This window comes from Lynx canadensis, chromosome B1 (genome assembly GCF_007474595.2).
Source record: "Lynx canadensis isolate LIC74 chromosome B1, mLynCan4.pri.v2, whole genome shotgun sequence".
Taxonomy (NCBI): domain Eukaryota; kingdom Metazoa; phylum Chordata; class Mammalia; order Carnivora; family Felidae; genus Lynx; species Lynx canadensis.
Genome location: NC_044306.2, coordinates 4940168 through 4967095, shown reverse-complemented (window position 1 = coordinate 4967095; position 26928 = coordinate 4940168).

The window sequence follows — 26928 nt, the reverse complement described above, 5'->3', positions numbered from 1 at the left end:
TTTTTTCAAAGTGTTTAGATGTACCAGTTTTGGTGATGTTCATTGATCAAAACATACTAATAGATACAAAAATATTAGGCATAAGGGAAATATCTTTAAGATGCTGGTACCTAAGGGATGTGATAAATACACTGTTAGGAAATTCTGCCCCTCACACCTACCTTCCCACGTCAGGCTATTTATTTTGCCTTTATTATGACAGGGTAGTCGCATGTTTCTATAAAACTTCCTAAAATATGATAAAGTACAAAGAAAAAAGAACCTTATGTTTTAAAATGAAGAATAAGAAGAAAAAGCACTTTTTCTGTCTCAAAAATAATTACACACAATTAGAAAGAGAGAGCATCCCTGTCAAAGCAGACCGTGTTTGTGTTTCTCAGACACATTCCAGGCAGGGATGCTTAAAAGCACCAAGGCCAAGTCAGCATACCAGAAACAGGTCTCTGTTGGGGTGCCTGAGTGGCTCAGTTGGTTGAGCATCCAACTTCGGCTCAGGTCACGATCTCGTGGTTCGTGAGTTCGAGCCCTGCGTCGGGCTCTGGGCTGACAGCTCAGAGCCTGGAACCTGTTTCGGATTCTCTGTCTCCCTCTGTCTGCCCCTCCACTGCTTGCACTCTGTCTCTCACATTGTCTCAAAAATAAATAAACATTAAATGTTTTGTTTTTTTTTAAATAAACAGATCACTGTGGTCTCTGCTTACAGCCAAGGGACATCCAACAAAGGATAGCTCTTCAAAGCAGGTGATGCACCCTTCACAAGGACTGGAGCAGGACATTTCCTTAGACTTTGTCCACCATTCCTTACCATTCCTTCTAGAACACCTGGAACATGTCCGCATTTTCAGGGAAGGCAGGGGAGGGTGCTTCTGTATTCAGAGCAAGCCAGCCGTGCTGTGTTTCAGCCGTAAGGAAAAGTAAAGGTTAAAACATCTCCCATGTACCAAAATCCGAGCTGAAATAAGATTTCTCTAGCCAGGCACACCACCCTGCCCTGTTCCCTCACCCGTATCTGGTTTTTTGTAAACAGCTCATTCAAGAAAAATGAGGAAAGAAATGAAAAAAGAGCTGGCCTCTGATCACCGTATGGAAAGAACCATGCGAAAGGGGCTGTGGGTAGGAAAAACACGGCAACAAAGAACACTCCATTGGCAGGTCTTGCCAGAATGCAGATGACAATCAGGCCCAAATATATTGGTGTGAATTAAGAGAATGAAATTTTAATGAAGCAATTGCTTTTATAAAATAGGAGAAAATCCCCTGTGCGAAAGCGTAGGGGAAGACGTGGTGGAAAACAGACGCTAAAACATGAGCTGGCAGAGCTCAGCAAGAAGTGGAAAGAATAAAAGTATAATTGAAATGGGAGTCACAGCAAAGCTAACAAAACAAATGAATCACCACCACTGAGAACAACACTACGTGAGAAAGAAAGGACTCAGAAACATGCGAGCAACAAATTAAAAATAAATGTATAGTTAATAAATATTGTGAATAAATTGCACAGGGAGAAGACAGGCCACGGATATTCATCATATACCTATTTGGTGTCTACTGAATAGAGAATCAAAGCCATAGCAAAAAAAAAATGACAATTATAATGTGAAGGTTATTTTTAAGAAATAAGAGAATGTTCACAGTGTACGTTGGAAAAAAAAAACAATGCACAGATATTCTACTGAAGTTGCTGCTTGACAGAGTTAAGGAAAAAAGCTCTTTGGGTATCAAGTCAAAGATTTTGCAGCTTCTAAGAAGGAAAATACTGGCCTGGTTCACATCGCTGGTGGTAACCTTCAGTGCCTGAAGAGTAGTGACGGTTACAATGACATCAGTTCAAGTGTCACCTAATAATAAGCTTATAGCCAACCCAACCGTCATTCACATACAAAGAACGTCTCAAAAATATTGAAAGAATTCTGAGAGTACAGTTGCAAGAGGCTTTTCTCATAGAAAATACCGGGCCGAAAACTTTGCTGGACCATAACTGAAAACAACCTGGGGGGGGGGAGGGGGGCGGGGAATTAAAAATATTTCACTGTAGAATTAAGACTAATTGAAGTGGACGTTCATGTTACATGTAGAATACAGATGATGCAAAGCCAATAATGTAAATAAAATAAGGTATAAGTAGCAAAAGTTGAGGGACAGTAAAGAAGTTGGGAGATATCCAGGGCCGTATAAGTGCGTTTATCTTCAATATTGTTTTTAAATTTATTTGTTTATTTTGAGAGAGAGAGAGAGTGAGATCAAGGGAAGGGCAGAGAGAGAGAGAGAGAGAGAGAGAGAATCCCAAGTAGGCTCCAAGCTGTCAGCACAGAGCAAGATGTGGGGCTCGAACTCATAGACCATGTGATGATGACCTAAGCCAAAATTAAGAGTAGGATGCTTAACTGACTCAGCCACCCAGGCACCCCTAAATGTGTTTACTCTTGAAAACACTAAGGAAAAAGAGACAAAAAGAAATCTTATACAATTGACTGCAGAGGGTGGGAAAAGAAGACATAGAAACAGGTGAATGTCCTCCTCACTCAGAAAAGCAAATCAGTGGATACTATGTGAGAAAATAAAGAATTAGGATCATGACACAAAATTGACATTATAGAAATAACTATTTTTTTTAAATTTTTTTTCAACGTTTATTTATTTTTGGGACAGCGAGAGACAGAGCATGAACGGGGGAGGGGCAGAGAGAGAGGGAGACACAGAATCGGAAACAGGCTCCAGGCTCTGAGCCATCAGCCCAGAGCCCGACGCGGGGCTCGAACTCACGGACCGCGAGATCGTGACCTGGCTGAAGTCGGACGCTTAACCGACTGCGCCACCCAGGCGCCCCTAGAAATAACTATTTTAACAAAAATGAAATTTCTGTAATGAAAAGAACAGAACAGACAGCAAAATCTAACATGTAAGCGACACATACAAAAACACAGATTGTGCAGCGAAAACTCTTAAAAGGAAAGATAAAAACAAAAATATAAGGAAGTATAAAATTACCACCAGTTATATGTGTCCAGTGTACAAAACTAAACTGCCTAGATTTCCCTATTAGAAGCAAGAATTCCAAGATTGTGTACCTCAGTAAAATCCATCCACCCACATTGAAAAGTGATTTATGAGTGTTGAAAGTAAACAGAAAGAACACAGAGAACCACAGTCTTAATCTCACCAGAGTTTGACTTGGGGAGGAAAGGCCATCAAGAGATCAAAACAGAGCAATTAGTGAAAAAAAAAAAAAAAAACCCAAACATCTATATATCATGAAAGCAAAAATGTAGTATTTTTGGATAGCCGAGTGCCAAGTGACGAGGTCATAATGCAAAAGCAGGAGGAAATGTGAAGTAATTATGTGGGGAAACAGTAGATTGTGGGAGGGACTGGCACGTCACTGCTCGCAGGCCGGTGGATTCTGATTTTGTCATGGGAATCTCATCGGCAAACAGTGGTGTCCTTTGGTCTGTTGGCCAGTGGCTTTTTGGGGGGAGCTACGAAGGAGGAGCTAACTCATTTCAACAGAGCCAGGATGGCACATACAGCCTAAAGTATTTACTCTGTGACCCTTTATAGAGATAGTTTGCCAGCCCTGGTCTAGAAGACTTTGCCCACGATAATAACTGTGGAGAAGGGGGAAAACCCCACAAAACACCAAATAACAGAAGACTGTAAATTATTATTATACTATGTTTATGTTTATATATGATCATCTAAATGCAGAAAACACACTCAGAGTGCCGATCACCATTTTAAGAAATAAAAAACAACTTCTGTAAGTCTACAGAGTAAGCAATATATTCTACAAAGTAGAAAAAGACATTGGCAAATTATCTGACTAAGGTTCAATAAGCTAAAAAATCTCAACATCATCAGAAAATGAAATGATGCTACTACTTGGGAATTTCAAATATTTTCCTTAAAGATCATTTGGGTCAGGTAGTAAAGTGAAATAAAGTATTCTTGGGTACCTACAGTATAACAAAAAACAAACCATATGTTAAAACCTGTGGGACAGAGTTACAACAAGGCAAAGAGAAAGACATACTTAATGTTCTAAGAAAGTAAAAATAAAAGAATTCAGTGCTTGGGGTGAAGGAGTTTCTGGTGAGTGAGGTGAAGAAGTAACTCTATAGGGGCACCTGGGTGGCTCAGTTGGTTAAGCATCTGCCTCTTGATTTTGGCTGGTGACCATCAGTTTGTTCTCTGTAGTTAAGAGTCTATTTCTTGGTTTGTCTCTCTCTCTTTTTCCCTGTGTTCATGTTTTTTTTTTTTTTCCTTGCATTCCACATTTGAGTAAAATTCTAGGGACATATTTTTGACAGTCTGATAATCTGGGGCGTATTGGAACAAAAGAACAATTTGCCTTGCTTGGACTCTCTGTCAGTGTGAAAGAGGTCTGCCTAATGTGGTGGGGCCCTATGGGCCTTTTAGATATCACATAGCACGCGTGGATATATGACCAGTTGTTATCCGAGATCCTGAAAAAGTGGGAACGTCCATTGGGCCCAGAGCACGGAAAAGTCTGCAGGTGGTGTTGGGACTCACGTGCAGCAGTGAGCAGAGGGTCCGCTCGTGTCCGGAGCAGACAGAAGCCTCCAATGGCATATGATGGTGGCCGGTCCTCTCCCAGCCAGAATCTCCTGCTAGCTCTGTAAAATCCTCATTTTTGCAACCCTTTCCAAGTCCTCTCTTTTGAGATTCCTGTTAAGTCATGGGAGCCTCTGCGAATTTTCTCACTCATGCCCCTCAAAGATGAGACAGCCAGAGTCCTTACCTAGTGCAGGTTGTATCCAGTAGTTGTGAGGATGCCCCGCTCCCCACGGCCTCCAGCGTTTTGCGTTTTGTTCTGATTTAGGAGAGAACAGAGATGAGAGTGTTTGGCTTGCCCTGGAGGGCTCGGGGTTGTCAATAAACGGATAATGTGTGAAATGGTCTTTGAGGAGGTGATATTGGTGTGACTGTAGGGGTATAAAGAGAGGTGTATTAGGTAGAAAAGAATGAGAAGGGCAGCTGGGAAAATTTGTGAAAGAATCTTTTTATATACTTTTCTCAATCACATCAGAAGCATCTTGAGGACCGATGACATAGCTAATGTAGATTTCTCTGTCTCCTACAGACAGTACTAAGCATAGAGGTATTTTCTCCCAGGAAAATGAAGAACCAGGATGCTTAACCCAAATGAAAGCTGGTATTATAGGTATATTAATTTTGCCTTTTCATATATAATAAATGTATATTGATATGTTTTATATATATGTATATATATAGTAGCTATACTGTATCTCTATATATCATAGACATATCTTGTGTAAATGGATACTTATATTTTATTTTTTTCTGACCACAGTTTTACCCAGTAGTTCCCATTCCTGAGTTTGTCTTAAAGTCGGTGAAAGAGCTTTTCAAAAACTACAGATTTTCAGGACCGACTCTTGATATATAAAGTCAAAATCTCAGAGCCGAGATATCCAGGATGCTAAAAGGAGGCTTTCCTGGGATACTGATCTGTAGATTAGATCTTTGGGACCCACTGGAATCTATGACCAGTTATAACTGGAAATTTGGTTATATAATTTGATATCAGGTTATATAGATTAATTTGCACTGGTTGTCTTTGGCAAAGTTAATGCGATTATCCCTAGTAACTTTCTTGTCGCCTGATATTAGTCAAAATGCAATATTCATTGGTACTTTTCCTCTTAATTAAGTTATTTGAGAAATCTTTTGGGTTGTATTTGTGTGACTACTTTAAGTGATTTTACCTGAGGGATTTATGGAGGCATGATAAAACTCCTATGCACACTCCAAAAATTACCGTATGCGTTTCCTATGACCTGTGATGAAGTGTTATCGGCAATGAACATATTATTTTTGCGGTTGTTCACATTGAGGTATCCACTGTTGTGTTAAAATTCATGTTAACACTTCTGGAGTATGTATTATATATGCACACACATATATATATGCACACATGTGCGTGTGTATCTCTAACTACATAGCTATAGCCTGTATAAATATCTGAAGTGTATATCTCCAAACGTCTTGGGACTTGACTGATTTCCAGGTTTTGTGAATGTTGGCAAAGTTTATCAAAAATCTGCTACTCCGTGAACTAGATACCAGCTCAGACCTACCAGCCCAGTTAAATATGAACGTAAATCAATAGCTAAATATAAAACATTAAAATAGCTCCCTGCGTTTTGCCTTCAGATAATAAGTGTTTAGAAAACAAAAAGGAATAAAGTATCTATAAGTGCAACATCTGAGTGGTTTGTTATTCATACTGTAGTTGCTGTAGTAAAAAAAATGAATCTTGAATGAAAGAACACCATAAGGCTGTTAAATGTTAATGAGGTATGATACGTTTCCAGAGTTGGAATTAAACATTTATAAAACACTTTATTTCTGCGTGAGGCCTTGCTTGAGACTCCAGGTTAACACCCACAGCAGCGCTTCTCCTTGAAGTATACTTCTGGAAGGAACTACAAGATGAAGTTGTCATCTCAATAAACGGCAAAGTGCACGACCGAATTCGTGTTTTGAGCTCCCCAACTGCATTTTCTAGTTTAGACTCCTTAACACACTAGGAAATAGGTGCCGTTTCTGGCGCCTACTTTAACAATGGAAGAATGAACCTGATACAGTTCGGTCGCCTACAGTATTTCAGGCTGTGGATCTTGAGACCAGCTTTTAAAAAAGCAAGTGTCTAAAGCTTTGGGGTTGGGAGTTTGGTAACACATGTGTTATTTTCGAATGGGAACGAAAATGCTCCCCGGCCATAAATGACATAAAGAAAAGTCATCCATTGGCTGAGAAGGTGCCCAGAGAGCCTCGCTGACACTGGAGTAAATATCCAGTTTGTTTTTCAATCACTTAAAAACTGGTTGTCTTGGTTTATTTTCCTAACACATTTTGAATCAAGTAAGGATTTATTTCCTTCATGGATTTAAGTTTGTGAACAAGATACTCTACCTCATTGAAACAACTCGCCCCATTTTATGGGGTATTAGAAACTTTAGAATCCAGGATTCCTCAAAAGTAAACTAAATGCTTTTCCAAATGTTTTTATTTTGTCCTTTGGGAGAAGAGTGGGAGACTGAAATCAAGGTGGGCAGTGCAGGGCAGGTCTTTCTTAGGCTTTATGATGCTTAGACACACTGCAGACCCAGATATCTGGAAATGGGTCAGCCATGAGCTCAGCTATCCACAGGCAGAAGCTTGGGGTGGTAAAGAACCTTACATACTTTCGACCTTGTGAAAAAACAAATGATTCGGCCCAAGGCAGGAAAAAAAATACTCAAAATGGATACCAATGGTTGGGTTCCTACCCCAACCTCTGTTTTTTTACATTTTAAAATAATTAATCATATTTAAAATAATGGCACATTTACATTTTTGAGTAATCTAGGGAAAGATTTCAGAAAGACTCAAAGGCTGCTTCCAGCATTTTTCTCCCTACTGTGCGTGTGTCTTTTCTTTCCTGCCTAGGGGACCATTGATCCTAGAATTCTCTGCCTTCTCTGTTTTCCTTCTGCTACTTGGTTTCTATTCTTACCTAATATAGCATAAGGCAGCACCTATAAAGTTGAGAAAATACTAATGCAATGTGTCCAGAAATATTTTCGAGGCTGAACACATCCTGTACCTGTCTGCTTGGGCCAAATGATCAAGAATTTTAAAACCAAGTAGATTCTTTATAGGATAAAAAAAAAAATAAAAGCAATATGTTTTCTCTCTCATTGAACACAAGTGCTAAATTTATAGTTTTATCCTTTGTCCATGCGCAGAGCAACGAAGAACAGAGCCTCACAAAGTGATGCGTCTCTTACATTCATTATTTTTGATGACTGAATAATTATTTTCTGGCCATGTCTCCTTGTCCGCCTCATCACCTAACTCTCCGTCCTCAGCCGTCTTTTCTTTTTGCCTTATGAACTCTCTTAGTATCAGGTCATTATTCCCAATACTTCATAGCCATTGCCTTCAAGGTTTTTCTGACCTACAGGCTAGAATTTCCAGTTGCCCCAAGAATGTATGCATATGGATTCACGCAATATCTAACTCAGACTTCATGTCTCTCTCCTGACTCTGCCACTCCACATTCATTATCGACCTCAGGTCGTGGCACCATATTCTTCTGGCGAAGCGTCACAGAGCTCAGCGACACTAGGGTGGGGGATGGGCTCTGGCTAACTGTATGCCTCTCCTTTTTTCCCACGGGGAAACGAGTTTGACTTCCTGTCTTCACATAACTCTGCATCCCCTGCTGTCAAACACGAATCCCCTTTTTCAAAACACGAATCTGGGCATCCACATTTTTTTAAAGCTGAATATCTTAATTTCGACGTAACGGCAACAAACTCAACAAATAGCCTTCTGTGGACCAAAGAAAGTCTGAGGCCGACAGATTGATAAGCACTTGGGAAGCACAGCATTTGCTGTCTGGTCCTTCCGCTTCTTCTGTGGCCCTGGGTTCACACTTTGATCATTCCTTTCTACAGGCCTTCCTTCTCCATTCTTCCTTCGTTCCTCAATTTGGTACCAATTGTTTTCTTAACAGATTCTGTCCTTCTCGTCTGTGGTCAGATAGCTCTGTGGCTCCCGATTGCTTACAAATGAACTCCAAATGCTGTTCCTCACAGCTAAAGTCCATGAGGGAGTCGCTTCTTTGCAGGCCAGGACCATCCCTCACATCCTGTCTTTGTGGACAACCCTGTGCGATGCTGCCCTTCTTGGTTCATGTCATTCTCTCAGTGGGACATCCTCTTCTCCTTCACAACTAAACTTCCACTCATTTCCACGTGCCCTCTCCTCCTCAGAGTACCTCTGTGATAACCCACACCTAGGAAGACGTTAAAAAAACAAATTAGGGGCCCATCTACTTGTCTCAGCCATCGTAATGGGTACCAATAAATCATTTGACACGTTGAGTTGGTTGATTAATTACGTCTTCTGATTGTGCCGTGGCCTATACTTTGCCCAGTGCGCTCGCACGTGGAAAGGCTGTTCGTCCTCACCACCACCTTGGGACGGATGCTGACCCACCGTGATGAGCAGAGGTCACTAAATTGCCTTGTCCATGCTGCTCGGTATGACAATGAGGATTAGAACCCAATCTACCAACTGCCAGAGGCATAGAGGAAATGAGATTCGGAAACTGAGTCTGCACTCTGGGAGAGGCGCTACCCTCGGATGGAGAATATGAAAATTCAATTTGGAGCATGAAATTCAGAAAATAAGCATGGCGATGACGGGAGACATCCCGAGGCAAGTGCTGGGGATGGCAGAGAGCAGAGATGCCCGGGGCGGGGGGAGGGGAATGAAGGGGGGAGATTAAGGGCAGTGCCTGGGAGAAGTTAATTTGCAACGCAGTCACCTTGGAATGATTCATCCCTGCGTTTGACAAATATTGGTTAAAGCCTGGCCAGACTCAAGGCTCTGGGCCAGGCACTGTGTGTGCTAATGGGGGAAGCGTACGCTTGAGTAACCCAAACAGACGTTTCATCCAAACGTCAACTAGAACCGAAAAGGGAATCTGTGAATTTAAGATGTTCTCCTGCATTACATCACCCTTGAGAGGAATGTCCTGTGCTAATGAATTGAGTCCAGACTTCAGAAAGCTTTTCAGTGGTCACGCGCATCCTATGGCCTTCTTCTCTGGGGTGCAGAGGGCTTATCTGTGTGAAGACCATCTTTCACATGCAGTGAAATAAGAGACTCAAGTGGACCCAAATTTTCAAGCAAAACCTTTTTTTAAAAAGTGAGCATATCAAGTCTTTGTCTACTATGCCATTAAAGCAGTTCTGAGGTCCTCAGGCTTGTCCCCACTCTCCTGACTTGACCTGTGGGGTTCCCAGCTGACACTGGTGTCATCCACCTGTCCTGTCCACTTACCCAGGCTTTGGGGCCCCCTCTGGAGTTTCCTCTCTCCCCATTAAACTTCCCAGTTAAGTTGTCCTGCACTGATGTCTCTACCCCAGGCTTTCTGTGATTCTTACTTGGCTAAAATATTGCAATCGAAGAGGGGTTTAATATAATGCTAATAATGCATTGGAAACAGCAGATATCATTGATTCATGAATTACAATAGTAAGTATTATAAAATTTGGTAAAATCATGCGATCTTATATAAAATAATTGTGATTGTTCCACATTTGATATGTTCCTCTGTGGAAAGCCAGAAACTTTCTGTAGTTTCATAGTATGTGGCCTATGGGGAAGGAGAATATTCCATAGCAGACACTCAGTATTTGGGAGAGATCAAATACACCATATGTATAAGATGATAGGATAATGTATGAGCATTAGACAGGCTCAATAATCTGAACAAAACCTCATAGATACTACATCACATGGCCAGGATTCAGCCTGTATTTCCCCAACTGTCTCCTTAATCAATATTTGGATTGGTTAAGCGTCCGACTCTCAGTTTCAGCTCAGGTCATGATCTTGTGGTTTCGTGAGTTCGAGCCCGGCATCAGGCTCTGCCCTGACAGTGCTGAGCCTGCTTGAGATTCTCTCTCCCTCTCTCTCTTCCCCTCCCCCACTCACACTGTCTCTGAGTCTCTCAAAATAAATACATAAAACTTTAAAAAAAATATTTGCATTGAACCTATTTTTACATTTGCTGTGGCTGTTTAATAACCATATTCATAATTATTGTTAATTTGGGGTGTGTGGTACACGCATCTATTTCATTTATATTTTAATAATCAGTGGACTACTAAATTTCTATGAATCCTACCAGAAAAGGAAAGTAAAAAAAAAAATCATTCCAATAATTGCACATGTGGTATTCTTGAATCCACTTCTCTCTCTCTTTCATGAACGATAAAAGATTAATCTTTTGAGAAGAACCAATTGAGTAAAATGTGTCCTTAAACATAATGATGTCTTTGTGGAGTGCAGTCAGAAAGAGCTCAAGAAAAGGAAATTAGACTTAAAATATAGCAACAGCCATAACCATTTGCAGGGTGCCTAAGAACTTGGAGTGTCTTATCAACTACGTTCACCACTGCATTTTCATAGCATGAAGGCTATGCAGATGTTTGGTTAATCATGTCACCATTGCTATTGCTGTTGCTAATGATTTGCTCAAGCCAAACGTACCAATTTCAGAGGCTACTTCTTGTAAACACACCTAAGTTATTATTAGATTTATTTGCTGCCAAATTCCAGTCACAGCTGAAACAAAATCAAAATAATAATTAGAATGTTGCACGTCTCCGACTTAACACTTTTCTTCCCTATTTCGTCGTCTTTCGTACTTTCTTTTCTTTTTTTTTTTTTGAGTACTTTTTATTTATTTATTTTTTTTATGAAATTTATTGACAAATTGGTTTCCATACAACACCCAGTGCTCATCCCAAAAGGTGCCCTCCTCAATACCCATCACCCACCCTCCCCTCCCTCCCACCCCCCATCAACCCTCAGTTTGTTCTCAGTTTGTAAGAGTCTCTTAGGCTTTGGCTCTCTCCCACTCTAACCTCTTTTTTTTTTTTTTTTTTTTTTTTCCCTTTCCCCTCCCCCATGGTCTTCTGTTAAGTCTCTCGGGATCCACATAAGAGTGAAACCATATGGTATCTGTCTTTCTCTGTATGGCTTATTTCACTTAGCATCACACTCTCCAGTTCCATCCACGTTCGTACTTTCTTTAACGGCCGTGGATTCTCTTACCAGGGCCTGATTTTATCTTTACCAAATTATGAACTCGGTAGTCATTTCCCTCCTTCTCACATGCTGAATATTTTTTTAAATTGACCTCCAATATTTCTTTCGTTTCAAGTGGATCAGCGTACAAATGAGTCATCCTGTCCTCTTACAGTCTCTGCATTTTAATCACTTTGTATGCTCAGTGACAAGGAATGGGAATTATATCATAAATAGTCTCGTTATGGCATAACAATGGGAAAATCGGTGGGGCAACTTCACTTCCAAATGAGAACATTAATGCAGACTATGAATGAAATTCATGCACTTCAGTTTTGAGTGGATAATATAAAATATTGCAGTTAGAGTTTTAGATACATGGAACACATCAATAGTTGTTTTTTTTTTTTTAATCTCCTTTGATGCTTACAGCTGCCTCATAAAGTAATGGAGAAATTTTCATTATATCATTATTTTGGGTAAGAAGCTGAGATGTCTCGTCTAAAAATGCTGTGTCCAGGTAATTTCATGAAATTGATTTATAAAGTGAGCTTAGAATGAGATACTCTGGTCCTTCATTACTCCTTCCTCTTTCTCTGTGATAGGAGTTTTTAAACATCATTAGAAACTCATGTGAAAGCGTTGATCCTCTCTGGGTGGGCCTAAGTTTCAACGTCTGTGAAAAAGGGATAATGTTAGCATCTACATTACAGACTGTTGTAAGGATTTCTTAGGAAACACATACAGAACATTCGATGATCACTTCACACAGTCAGCAGCCTGAGAACGTAAGGTGTTTTTAGTAGGAGCGCTATCTGTCTGTAAGAGTAGAAGTTGCTCTCCAGCAGGAAATGAAATTATTGATGCAATAATTTTTGTGACTTAACAACTGGCACACATGTCTTCCTAATTCACTTTCCAAAAAGGAACGTCAGTTTGGGATAAGGTTGGTTTTCAGTTTCAAAAACAAATAAATAATGTTCCTATTGGTATGAACTGCCTTAGCTATTTTGAGGAGGATGAAGACGTCTATGATTTCACTAAACTTGCTCGAAACTCCGGGAAATAGGAAAGTTTAACCCTGAACAAGAAACTAAATATCTGAAATGCAGAGAGATTAAATTACTTTCCCAGGGTCACAGAACTCGTCATTGCTGAACGGAACCAGTGCCTGGTCAGAGACACTGTCTTTTTTCCCCATCACTCAGAATTGCTAAGAAGGTGCCCTTTGACTCTTCACTGGTGAGTGGGTGTAGCCGTGTCAAGTGATTGTACCTTAACTTGGGGGCATGTAGAGTGTGGGTGAATACATGGAAGACTGGATTTGAAGTAACTCCTTGGACTATGAGTCTATGGGTACATCACCTCTTTGCTTTGGGGCCCGACGGTGTTTCTAAATCTGAACTTGAAATTTTCCCTGCTGTTCATGAACCTGAAATTGTGCCATCACATCTAGTTTATATCAGCTATCAACTGAGCCCACACAGAGAGATGTGGGTTACTTACCTCTTCATGGACCATATTAATTCCACTTGCTGAAGAAGGAAAGAAGAAAAGGTCAAGCATACAGAGCAGAGAGGGAAGCCTGGATGGTGATGAGGGTCCCAGTCTAGGGGGGGAAGCTTATTCTGAATACCAGAGAACCACCAGGAATGGGACAGGGATTCGCATTACACGCATGGAGTGTGTTTTGGGTTGATTCTGTGTCCACTGTTTCTCTGGATAATCTGACCTTCCTGAGCAGTCATACACCTTTCAAACACCACGTGGGGAATGTGACAGCTTTGTGGAAACAGCTTTGGAAGAGAGAAACAATTATTCCTGAGTGAGCTGTGACAAAATAGGACCAGTTTGGATTGTCCATTGAGACCAGAAAAGGATGAAATGTGTGGGTTGAATGTGTGGTTTTTGGTTTTCACTTATTACTAAGCAAGCCTGTTTTTGTTTCCTTTGACTTCTTGTTCTCTCGGGCTTATTTTTGCCTCCAGGTCTGTTCTCAGAAGAATTTTTTTCCTGGTGTTTTGCAAAGGCCACTCACTTTGTCTTTTTCAAGGTTTCACACTTTATTTATCTCCTCTTTAGCCTGTTTTATTAATCTGGCCTAGGTACTAGGTTTTTGTCAGTCTCCAAATAGACATGTACAGCCAAACAAGAAATATTCCTACAGATATACCCTACAAATACCTTCTCCACCAATCATTCCTTTATCTTCTCCATTTCATTGTAAAATTCTCAATTCCTTACTTTAATTACCTCACTTTTATACACTCAACAGACCATTGTCATCTTTTTCTTTCTGTAAAGCATCCCTGAAAACGCACTTGACAAAGCAAAACAAACAAACAAAAACAAACAAAAACCCCACAAAACATCATGTTGCTGACTCTGATGGAACCAGCATCACTAACCTGTTCCCTCTTTTTTGATAAAAAAAAACTGTTTTGTCTTCACATATTCATTATCTCAACTATATGTTTATCCTCCTGGAATATTGGCTATTTCTTTTCCATAACTTTTCTGTAGTTTGTCTTCAAATGCCTAGCTTCTACATGGTTAAGAACCTTGGGTGTTCTTAACATGGTTAAGAACCTTGGGTGTTCTCGATTCTCACCTTTTTTTTTTTTTTTAGCTTTCTCTCTTTTGAGGATATTCTATTTATTCCATAGCTTTTGGTTGTGTCCATTTACCAATGGCTTTCCAATATCCATGTCAGTGTCTCTTCAGGTCTAGATTTATAGTAGTTCAACTTTAACACATCCACCCCTCGTCTACATTTCATTTGTTTATATTATTGGCAGGTACCTCAGGCAATGTTAGAGGCAAGTTATTAAATGAGTGTTTATATTTTCCAGTCGGAATAAAATTCAATTTCAATCTATTCATTATTTTTAAAATTGGATGCTTGTCATCAGCATACCTTCCCAATGGACTAAGATACCCTAGTTTTCTAGAACACTAGAAGAAGATATTTTAGAATCCTTATGATCTGAAAGATAAGATGAGAAGGGAAATTCTGTACTTATCAAGAGGTAGATCAACTTGGAGAATCACCAAACAATAAATTAAATGATTTCTGTCTACCAACTGACTATGATTCATTTAATCCTAAAAAGGGATGAGAAATAATGCCGCCACAAAAAGATTACTTTTTAATTCTTCCCAGCCATGAAATTCATTTTTATATTTTCTCTTAGATGATGGTTTAGTCTCTGAATGTCCATAGCTTAATATGGATAAGTGGGATTAAATATTTATGTATCATATGTCTATAATCAGGACTTCTTTGTAGGATATATAAAGAATTCTAGCAATCTTAAGAGTAAAAAAATAATAATAACCCAATAAAAATGGGCAAAAGTTGTAAATAGACATTTCTCCAAGGAAGATATACAAATGGCCAGTAAGTACATGAAACGATGCTCAACGTCTTTAGTCATATGTGATGAATATCAAAGACACAGTAAGATAGCACATTATATTCACAGGGATGGCAGATTAAAAGAAATCATACAGTAACAAGTAATGATGAGGATATGGAGAAATGAAAACTCTTATACATGACAGGTGGGAATGTAATATACAGCCATTCGGAAAACACTCTTCCAGTTCCTCAAAACGTTCAATCTAAGTTACCCTATGACCTAGAAACTCCACTGCTAGGTTCAATAAGAACCTACGTCCACACAAAAACTTATATACAATTGTTCAGAATATCCATGAACTGATCAATGAGAAAACAAAATGTGTTATAACCATATAATTGAATATTGTCCAGAAAACAAATTAAGTAGTGATTCATCCTCAACATGAATCAACTTTGCTTTTTAAAAAATTTTTTAATGTTTATTTTTGAGGCAGAGAGAGACAGAGCATGAGCAAAAGAGGGGCAGAGAGAGAAGGAGATGCAGAATCCAAAACATGCTCCAGTCTCGGAGCTGTGAGCACAGAGCCCAATGCGGGGCTCGAACCCGTGAACCGTGACATCATGACCTGAGCTGAAGTCAGATGCTTAACCAACTGAGCCATGCATGCGCCCCAACATGAATAGACTTTGAAAAGAAGGCTACGTGAAAGTAGCGAAACACAAAAAAGTCACATAATGTATGATCCCATGGATAAGAAATGTCCAGAATGGACAATACTATAAAGACAGGAAGGAGATCAGTGGTTTCCTGGGGCAGAGGACAGTCGGAATTATAGGGTGATACCTAGACTAAGAGTTTTCTCTTGGGGATGATGGAATATTCTGAAATAGATTGTGGTCTTGGTTGCACAACCCTGTGAACATATTAAAACCATGGTAGTATAGACATTGTATATATAAAGGTGAAGCAGAGAACTATTAAATCAGGACCAGATCCCGTTTCTAGAGAATTAGATACAAAAAATCAATTCCTCTTCTACAACAACAGCTGACCTCATTACTTTTTCAGTCACCGCCATGACCTCACCCCTGCTGGCACACTGCCCCTTTCCTTCGGAATCCTCCTCATCCCCTTTATCTGCATCATTGCTCCTCTTCCCCTAGCCAGTGTTTCCCACCTGTTTGTCCGGTAGCTTCTGTCTTCAGCCCTGCAAGGTGCAGCCCCTGACCTCACTGACTGGTACCAAGACATTTGCAAGATAACCGTGTGTCAAATACTGCTCACTGTGTAATATATACATGTTCTTAACACACACACACACATTGAAGGCTCAGAAAAAGTTCACTGGAAGGTGGATTCAGTCTCTAAAGTTTTAGCTGTTGTTACGGTACAAAGTAACTAGATTAATACCTACCGTAGCCTGGACCTGGGCTTCTGTTGTTTTGCTTTGGTCTGGTTTTGATTCGGGTAAATCTCAGTGCATGCTGATTCTGAATTCAGTTTTCTCTGATTTTCTTCTCTCTGATTGGCCTTGTTTTCTTGACAAACATAATGTACAAATCAGCAATCTGTTAGAAATTCAGGGACAGAGTGGCTATTAGTAGGGAAACTTATCACTGCCACTCAGAAAATTAATGTCATTTCAGAAATAAGCATAAAACCCTAAATTAATAAGGGGTATCTTTATTGGTATATCACTGCTGTTTGAATGTGGAATAATTCATCAAAGTGCCTTAAATCTGGTTTCTGGAGTATTGATTTGCACTGTGAGCGGAAAGGTGTGTATATTCTCAGATAAAGAAAGACTGGGCTCAGCTTCTAAAAATAGAAGAGATAGTTTCTGTGAGACTGTTGCCGGGTGAACTGGGGAGACCCCAGGCCCTGAAGTCTCAACCCAGCCCATCCCAAAGATGTCACTGAAACCTCTTGGTGTCATCACGAGAAATAATTCAATTAAAGACACAGAACACAGCCGACAAGTGACACAAGGGAGAAAGGTTCTTAAAGTAAAAGTATACTCTTGAGATGTCCAAGCTGGTGAGGTCAAGGGGGAGAGACAGAGAGAGAAAGAGAGAGAGAGAGAGAGAGAGAGAGAGAGAGACTAAGAGAGAGAGAACTCTGTTCCCTGGGGGTTGGGTTTCTTTTATCGACAGTTGTTAACAAAAGAGTGGAATATTCATTACTTGGGGCAGGGATTTCTTGGGAAGCCAGGTTTCCTGCCTTTTCTTCCTTATTTGGTCAGAGAGTTCCCGTCCCGGCCCCTGCCATCTTGGGCCTGTCTGGTTTGATCCGGTTTCTTGTAGCGTGCTGCAGGACAGGGCTCTCTGTCTTTCCCACCAGCTGGCCGTGATGTCCTCTCTGCTGGCCTCCAGGCATCCTGTTAGAGCCTAGTTCCCCACATACTCAGCTGAGCCTGGGGAGGACTACAGCAGTGTCTCTGTGTACTCAGGGCCGGTGGCTCAGGGTTCCAGGGCTGAAGCGCTTTGCTTCCATGGTCTCTTCCCTGGGCGGCTGGAAGAGCCACCACACTGGTCTCTAACCCTCTTCACTGTGGCCCGTGTTCTAACCCATTTTCTGCACTATTGCCAGTTCGGTCCTGTATGAGATACCATTTCTCTTCCCGGGACATCAGAACTTCTCCAGAGGCCCTACAGAGGCTGACGTGATGTCCTCTTTGCATCTCTCTGTCTTCACGTCAACCTCGCCTTCTGCTGAGCAACACGGAGGCCGTCCCGCATGCCACGCATTGGCCACCATCGCTGTGATTACTTGCCTGTGCTGTTCCCTCTGCTTCATACACTCTTTTCTTTCTGCTTCTCATAGATAATTCCTACGTATTCTGTAGATCTCAGATCACGTATGCCGTCCTCCGCCCCTGGGAACATCGATTTCCCCCACTGTACAACCTGCTAATACCTTGTTTGCAAAATTGCCTGTAAATTGTCATTAATACATACAAGGGGCTTAGCCCTATACTTGGAAAATACAGACGATGTCATGCCTACACCCATACGTTATAAGGATAGAGTAAAATAATACATAATCATAATGGATCAATTGCTCAAGAGATGAAAGGAGAAAATTGAAAAATGGCATGGCCAGTCATGAATGGATCTCACACAAGAACAGTCATATTGTTTGTTAGAAGAAATCTGTTGCTGCTCAACAGACACAGAAAACGGAGCGCCGTGGCTCACACCTTCGGAAAGAAACAAATTCTGCTGGATGTAATTATCAATGTGAAACTGAACTGTTCACAAGTAGACAGTCTCCCAAGACAAAGCAGACATATCAGTCACACTGTTAATGGCGGCTCAGTCATGTGTGAAGAAGAAAATAAGCAATTTTCTAGCATTTCTGGAGAGCTTCATGAGATTAACCGTTCAGTTTCCTTTTCCTGCCTGTTAAAAACCCACATATTCTGCAGGTCATATTATAAGAGAAAAGGTCTTTATTAAAGAGAATTATTTAAAATAGTTTCAATATTTTGTCTGCATATTTTGGAGAGTGATGTATTCCACGTGATATAGGTCAGTGTAATGAACTAAGCTGGTGTGGACAGGTCACTCTTTCTTCCAAACACACAGAAATTCTTGATGAAATATGAAATGGCGGAGTTCAAAAGAAATAAAATATTTTTTTTTATTTTTAGTTAAAATGTTTAATGTTTATTTATTTTTGAGAGAGAGAGATGGAAATGAGCCATCAGTGGGTGAGGGGCAGAGAGAGGAGACGCAGAATCCGAAGCAGGCTCCAGGCTCTGAGCCGTTAGCACAGAGCCCAACACAGGGCTCGAACCCATGAACTGTGAGATTATGACCTGAGCCGAGGTCGACTGCTTAACTGACTGAGCCACCCAGGCACCCCAAGAAATAAAGTATTTTTCAAGTGTGTATTCAAAACAAACGAAGTATTTTCAGAAAGAGGTTTAGGTCTCATGTGGAGGAACTAGGATCAGGATTAATACTGAAGTGGGAACACCATCCTTAGAAAGGGGGAAGAAGATTCCAAGCAAATGAGAGTCACAGCTAGCAATTGAGTAAGTAGCCAGAACCAAAAAATGCTAGATTGCTGTTAGCTCACAGAAGGTCAGAATTTAGAGCCTCTGCATGGTGTAATCACTTTAAAAAAAAAAAAAAAAAAAGAAAAATATACCGGGGCTCCGGGGTGACTCAGTCAGTTAAGCGTCTGACTTCGGCTCAGGGCATGATTTCTCAGTTCGTGGGTTCAAGCCCTGCATCTGGCTCTGTGCTGACACCTCAGAGCCTGGAGCCTGGAGCTCCAGATTCTATGTCTCCCTCTCTCTCTCTGCCCCTCCCCTGCTCATGCTCTGTCTCTCTCTCAAAAAAATAAATACACATTAAAATATTAAAGAGAAATATATCTAAAACTGGAAAAATTCTTACAGCTTTAGCAGAAGGGAACTAAAAATATATCTGTATTTTTCACAGTGAAACTTCATTAAAATTAACTTTTATGGATTATGATGAATATAATAGAGAGAGAGAGAGAAGGAGACAGTGAGAGAGAAATTGAGATCAAGAGTCAAGGAAATAGCACCTTTCCCTGTGTCTGCTTGCCCTCTATGTGTTTTCTTTGGAAAAATGTCTATTCAGGTCCTGTGATCAGTTTTAAATCAGATTGTTTATTTTTGTTTTTGTTTTGGTGTTGAGTTTTATAAGTTCTGTATATATTGTCAATATTAACCCCTTATCAGATATATCCTTTGCAAATATTTTCCCCAATTTAGTAGGCTGTCTTTTTAAAACAAAAATTTTAATGTTTATTTATTTTTGAGAGAAGGAGAGAGAGGACAGAGTGAGAGTGGGAGAGGGACGGAGAGAGAGGGAGACACAGAATGTGAAGCAGGCTCCAGTCTCTGTGCTGACAGCTCAATGTGGGGCTCAAACTCATGGACCCTGAGATCATGACCTGAGCGGAAGTCTGATGCTTAACTGACTGACCACCCAGAGGTCTTTTGTTTTTTTTTCCCAATTATTATTGGTGGTTTCCTTTGCTGTGCAAAAGCTCTTTATGACAGAGAACCTGAATTGACCTTTCCAAAGAAGACTTACAAATGTCCAACAGACGCATGAAAACTTCTCAGCATCACTAATCACTAGGGAAATGAAAACCAAAACCACACTGATATTTCACCTTACACTTGTTAGAATGGCTAAAATCAAAAAGACAAGACATAATGAGTGTTAGCAAGGATGTTGAGAAAAAGAAACCCTTGTGTCCTGTGGGAACGTAAATTGGTACAGCCATTGTGGAAACAATTACAAGTTTCTCAAAAAATTAAAAATGGAAATACCTTATGATTGAATAATTCCACTACTGGTTATTTAACCAAAGAAAATGAAAACACTAATTTGAAAAGATACATGCAACTTAATGCAGCATTATTTACAATAGCCAAGATATGGAAGCAATTGAAGTATCCATCCATAGACAAATGGGGTGTGTGTGTGTGTGTGTGTGTGTGTGTGTGTGTGTGTATACCATAAAGAAGGATGGTATCATGTCATTTAAGACAACGTGGATGGACCTGGAGGTTTTTATGCTAAATGAAGTCAGGCCGAGAAAGACAAATACCATATGATTTCGCTTATAAGTGGAATTTAAAGTACATAGCAAAGGGCAGAACGAGACATAAACACAGAGAACATGGAAAGGGGTGAAGAGTGGGGAAAATGTGGGAAGGGGAGAGGGAGCTTCAGGCTTGCAGTTATGGAACCAGTGCATCTCATCAGACAAAACAGGAGCACACAAAATACAAGGACTCTGGGGAAGGGACCCCAGTTTGGAGCTAAATGTCTAGCAGAAATATTACTCATAAGTCAGGGAAAATAAAGAAAAAAATTGATATTTTCCAAACCAATAAAGTGGCTAGGTGGGATAGTAGTTTGCATGTTTAGAAAGGCAGCTGGAGAGCGAGATGTGTGAAAACCACTGCGTGAGGACATTCGTCCTGCACAGTGTTGTTCCAAGTGATGAGAGACAGAGCTATTCAGTGTCCTTTGCTTCTGCTGACTCTTCTTCCTCTTCCCCTCCCTCCCCATCTAATACTGATGTATCGTGTTCATTCAGCCCCCGTCCAACCTACCTGTTCTTATCACAGTTTGTTTTCTCCAGAAGTTTGCCATTGAGACCAGGTAAATACTGATGATCTAATTTGGGGTGGAACATTGAACTAGGCAAGGGATATGGTCTGTGTGAACCCCACCTTTCACTTAAGACAGTCTGAGCATTTCTTAAATACTTCTCTTGACCACATTAAAGGTAAGGTACTTGACACCTCAATGACTTATTTGTATTTTTTATGTTTATTTTTTTCATGTTTTTTTTTTTGAGAGACAGACAGTGAGGGGGCATAGAGAGAGAGGGACAGAGGATCCAAAGCAGGCCGTGTGCTGACAGCAGAGATGTGGGGCTCAAATTCCCAGAAGGCAAGATCATGACCTGAGCCAAAGTTGGAGGCTTAACTAAATGAGCCACCCGGGTGCCCCCAAAGGATATTCTTTTTATTTTTATTTATTTATTTTTTTTTAATTTTTTTTTTCAACGTTTATTTATTTTTGGGACAGAGAGAGACAGAGCATGAACGGGCGAGGGGCAGAGAGAGAGGGAGACACAGAATGGGAAACAGGCTCCAGGCTCTGAGCCAGCAGCCCAGAGCCCGACGCGGGGCTCGAACTCACGGACCGCGAGATCGTGACCTGGCTGAAGCCGGACGCTTAACCGACTGCGCCACCCAGGCGCCCCAAGGATATTCTTTTTAAATAAATGGGGACATTTGGGAAAGAGTAAAAGTGAGTAATCCAGTTTGACTGTGTCATAGAGCATTGCTTCTCAAACTAACTGTGGTGTATTGACCAGTATTTTGTTCTAATTTTGATGCATTTCAACTGATATTTTGTAAACTACAATAAAGATTAATTACTGGAGAATTAAATAAAAACACAAAATATAAACCCAAATTGTGTGATAAGATTCACCAGCCATAAAATTACCTTTCAATAAATTTAATAAAAACATATAGAATGTAGAAAAAATAATTATAAACACATACACCATTCATTGAAAATGCACCTATTTCTGAGCATGGCATAATTTCTTGTAATCTTTATTTATTTTTGAGAGAAAGAGAGAGAGAGAGAGAGAGGGAGAGAGAGAGCATGAGCAGGGGAGGGGCAGAGAGAGGGGGAGACACAGAATCCAAGGCGGGCTCCGGGCTGTCAGCACAGAGCCCCACATGGGGCTTGAACTCGTGAACCATGAGATCATGACCTGAGTCAAAGTCAGAGCAACTGACTGAGCCACTCAGGTGCCCCAGAGTATGGCAGAATTCAACAAGAGAGCAACTGCTAGACTCTAAAGAACCAAGTCACTTTACTTTGGATTCATATCAATGGAAGATTTAGCAGGGACTGACGTCTAGGAGTGCCTGATCCTTTTGTGCACATGCTAAATGCAAAACAAAGGCCCCAAACAGACAACACTTACAAACACTCAAAGCAAAGCAAAACTTCAGGACCATATGCTCTGACCCAGAAGCGACTTCTGTGACAACTAAATCATGCCCATGGTTTTGCTGCCTGAATTGAAGGACATTATTTGAAGCAAATAATCCGTACCCAGCCACCCAATTTATGAAACTCTTGGTGCAATTTTTTTTTAAATCTTTATTAGTAAACAAAAAAATCAGTGAGAACTGAGCGAAAATATAATGAAAGGCCTCGATAAATGAAGTGACTAACCTGAAGAGACTGTATGGAACAGTCTCAGGTGTCCCTCAGACAATGATCAGCTGGATTTGCCAAGACAAAGAGAAATCTGACATGGACACTTTGAAGAGTCATTTCATGGCTCAGCAAAGCTCAGCATTTCAAGAGTCCTCGTGAGGAGAAAGCGAATGAAGGTCAGAGCTCTGACGTTGGGTGGTGATGAGTGTCATGTGACTGTGCAGAGGGGCGCTCTCTGATCAGCTGTGTTCTGGTGCGTCTCAGTGGGCGAGGTCTGGTGTTTTCATCCGACCTCTCCCTGCCCCCCAGACTTTTCACTGCCTCTCTGCCTAAAGCAGGTGTTGTTAGTTTGAGACAGAGACACATTGGAAGCAGAAACCTCTCTCCCTCTAGGACTGAGTGGCCCAGAAAGGACATGATAGATGAGATTTATCTTTTATATGCTTTACCGCCCCTCACCTCTGACCCACAGGCTCCGTTCCATTCCGACATATCTGCACTAATGTAGTACAGACATTCTGACTTGTACGTGTTGGTCCAATTCACCCTGTGGCTACTGAGTAGCTGTCTATGTCCCTATAATTCTAGAAAAGAAACAGTTGTGATAAGAGGAAAAGAGTAGTGATTCTTCATATTTGTGTTTCAGTGAATGGAAATCATACTGCTTCTTTAATTTAGAGCTCCACTGTCGAGTTTCTACAAAGACTAGTTTAGTACTGTCCTTTCAGCCACACTGGTGACTTTTTTGGGGAGTAATTGGTTTTCTTAATATACAGTTAATTAATCTGCACTTCAAATACAGGAGACAGTTTTCTCTACAGAATATGAAAGTCAGAATGACCTATGGTCGTATGCAAAACAGGGCAATGAAAAGTATATTTGTTCTCATGAAAACGCTAATGCCTACGAAATACATTTTTATGCATTAAATTGTAAGCCTGCCTGTGCCTTTGTTTTTAGACAAACAGATGGTAGATAGGTAGATGATAGAGAGATACAGACTGATAGACAGTGAGGAGGGAGAGAAAAGAACTGGTTTAGTTATTTCTTCAATGTATTTTAAAGAAATGGAAAATGTTAAAAAATCACTTTGAAAGATACATCTTTCCTTCTTATAATAGTTGTCTTCTTTATTGTATGTTTGGAAGATATGGGAATTAGAAAGAATAAAATCAATAATCGAAGCCCTCTGACATACCCTATGTATTTTATATATTTCTTTCACTTTTTTTCTTTTCAAATTCATTTTAAAACTTCTCAAATAATTGCAAATATTCTGAGAAAAATATAGATTAAAAAAAGGCACTCATCCCCCTACTACAATTCACTGCATTTTTCTCTATTTGCTTCAAATAATGATTTACTGAATCAAACTTCAAGTACATTATTGAAATGTCCTTTGCAACCCTCCTGAATTCCATCTTAGCACTCTGTTTCTGAGATCACGTGTCCTTCCGTACCATGCCTTTCGAAGCTTACCATAAGTGTACTTCTTTTGCAACACCGGGTTTATTATTCTTTTAAGATGTACAAAAAATGGCAACTCATTGGACCTACCTTTTGTGATATTTTGTTTTTTGTTTAACATAAAAGAGCCTAAGATAGGTATAGTTACATGTTATTTATTTGTCTACTAATTTTTTGTTCGCTTATGCTACTCGTATGTTGTTGATGCATGCATTTCAGATAGCTCCTAATGCATTTATTTTGCCAAAACTGTTTAAGTGTTAATGTATCATAACATATACATGTTTTTGTTATTCTTTGTGCTTTTTCTGTTTTGCCCAAGAAATTCTTCTATATTTGGAATGTACTCATTATCATATTCTCCATTGCTGTAATGTTTTTGAAGTTCTGCATTGATCACTTAGATCTTTAATACATTAGAAATGCATTTTCTGAGTCAAGTGACATAGGAATCTAATTTTCTATTTGCCACTTAGCCAATCCACCCACTGTAAGTAATTCAGTTCATTCCCACTGGTACCGCCATATCGATTCCTACAAGCTCCCATTTATGGAAGGATCTGTTGGGATTTGTCTAGGCTATTTCAGTGGTCTAGGTACCTATTCTTAAACAAGAGTCTTTTAATTATCAGAGATTTGTGACAGTGTTGATATCTGATGATGCATGTTCTCTCTCCTTACTCTTCTTCTAGACAAATCTATTTAGGAAGGGACCTAACGGGAGGGAGCAGAGCAGTGCAGGAAAGCCCCAGAAGAAGGAGCAGGTGTCAGTGAGCATACAGAGCTACGGCAAGGATTCGTTCATCACCAGCAGATGTGCAAGCGCCCTGCAGAACAGACATGACTGCTTCCAGTTGCCTGCAGTTGCTGTTAAATTTCATCATCATAGCATGTCAAAAGCAGGCAGGGATAAGACTGGAATTTCATTATAGGGCAAAGCACAAAACAGCTAAGCCCTGATGTGGTACAGCCCATGAATGAGGGTTCTTGTTGGTCCTTGAGTGCCAGTGTTACAGCACCTGCCCCACTTACCATTCTCCGTGCAAGGTAAAGTCGGTAATTTGGGGGTTCATCCGGCAGTCATGTAGGTTGTCCCAGCACTTAGAGCAGTGGTCGTCTGTACGGGCCGCACAAAGGAATCACTTGAGGAACTTTTAAAAATACTCATGTCCGGAGTACTGATGCATAGGGGCACTTGTACCCCAATGTTTATAGCACTACTCTCAACAATAGCCAAATTATGGAAAGAGCCGAATTGTCCATCAACTGATGAATGGATAAAGAAATTGTGGTTTATATACACAATGGAGTACTACGTGGCAATGAGAAAGAACGAAATATGGCCCTTTGTAGCAACGTGGATGGAACTGGAGAGTGTGATGCTAAGTGAAATAAGCCATACAGAGAAAGACAGATACCATATGGTTTCACTCTTATGTGGATCCTGAGAAACTTAACAGAAACCCATGGGGGAGGGGAAGGAAAAAAAAAGAGGTTAGAGTGGAAGAGAGCCAAAGAATAAGAGACTCTTAAAAACTGAGAACAAACTGAGGGTTGATGGGGGGTGGGAGGGAGGGGAGGGTGGGTGATGGGTATTGAGGAGGGCACCTTTTGGGATGAGCACTGGGTGTTATATGGAAACCAATTTGACAATAAACTTCATATATTGAAAAAAATACTCATGTCCAAGCCACACAACGAAATCGGAATCTCTGAGGGTGGGATCTTGGCCTGACTCTATCGTTTTTAAAGCCTCTGATGATTCTAATGTTCAGACACTTTTGACAACAGCTTTAGTGTCAGTGCAACGATGGGGTCTCCACCTGATTTGGCATAATCAACTAGATAAGAAGGAGAGAGTTCTAGGAGGCATTCAGAAGCCTCAGCACATCTTCGGCCGGAGTGAGAGGCACTGCCACTGGCATAGGACTAGAAATGGCTGCCTGAAGGATCAGAGAGCTTAGGTAGAGCTGCTTTAATGTAGCATCGAAGTGCCATGAACTCGGGGAAATGAGTCAAGGTCGTGCATCACCTGCTGTAACACGTAAAGGAGAGTTTTAGAAACACAGGGCAAGTTTGGCACTTTTTGCAGTCAGGCACCAGGGCTACCTCTCCTTTGTTCCTCTGCCCATGCCAGGATGCTAGATAGTCCAAGATCGTTCTCCCCCTCTTCTACAGTCTGGCCAGAAGAATTAGGACAGGGAAGTGGAGGAAAATACCTTCCCTAAAAGTAGTGGACACATCACTTCTTCTCTTATCCTGTTGGCCAGAAGGTAGTCACACGGTCTTGCCCACATACTAGAGTCTGAAAACTACATTCAGGGTGGCTGCATTCGAAGCTAAAAACAAGAGTATACAGCGGATAGAAGTCAGCAGTCAGCCTTTCATAACGGAGGTACTTGGGAAAATAATACAGTTCAAATATGCATTTGAATGGTTGGTATGGCTGTTGCCACCATGGCAAACTTCTAATTGTAGAGGGAGCAGTAGAGGAGGACACAGGAGGGAGCAGTATGCCAGGTCAGCTTTCTCCTTGAACTTGGTGAAAGCATAGTGCCGATGTGCATCTCTGCCCGATCCCGGTCTCTCATCTGAGTTTCTCCTTGGAGAAATACCCGGCTGTGTGACACATGCCCGGTGAGTCCGGAGCATCTTGTCGTGCCCAAAAGGGAGAGCTAAAACACACACACATGCCTGCACACTCATGCGCACAC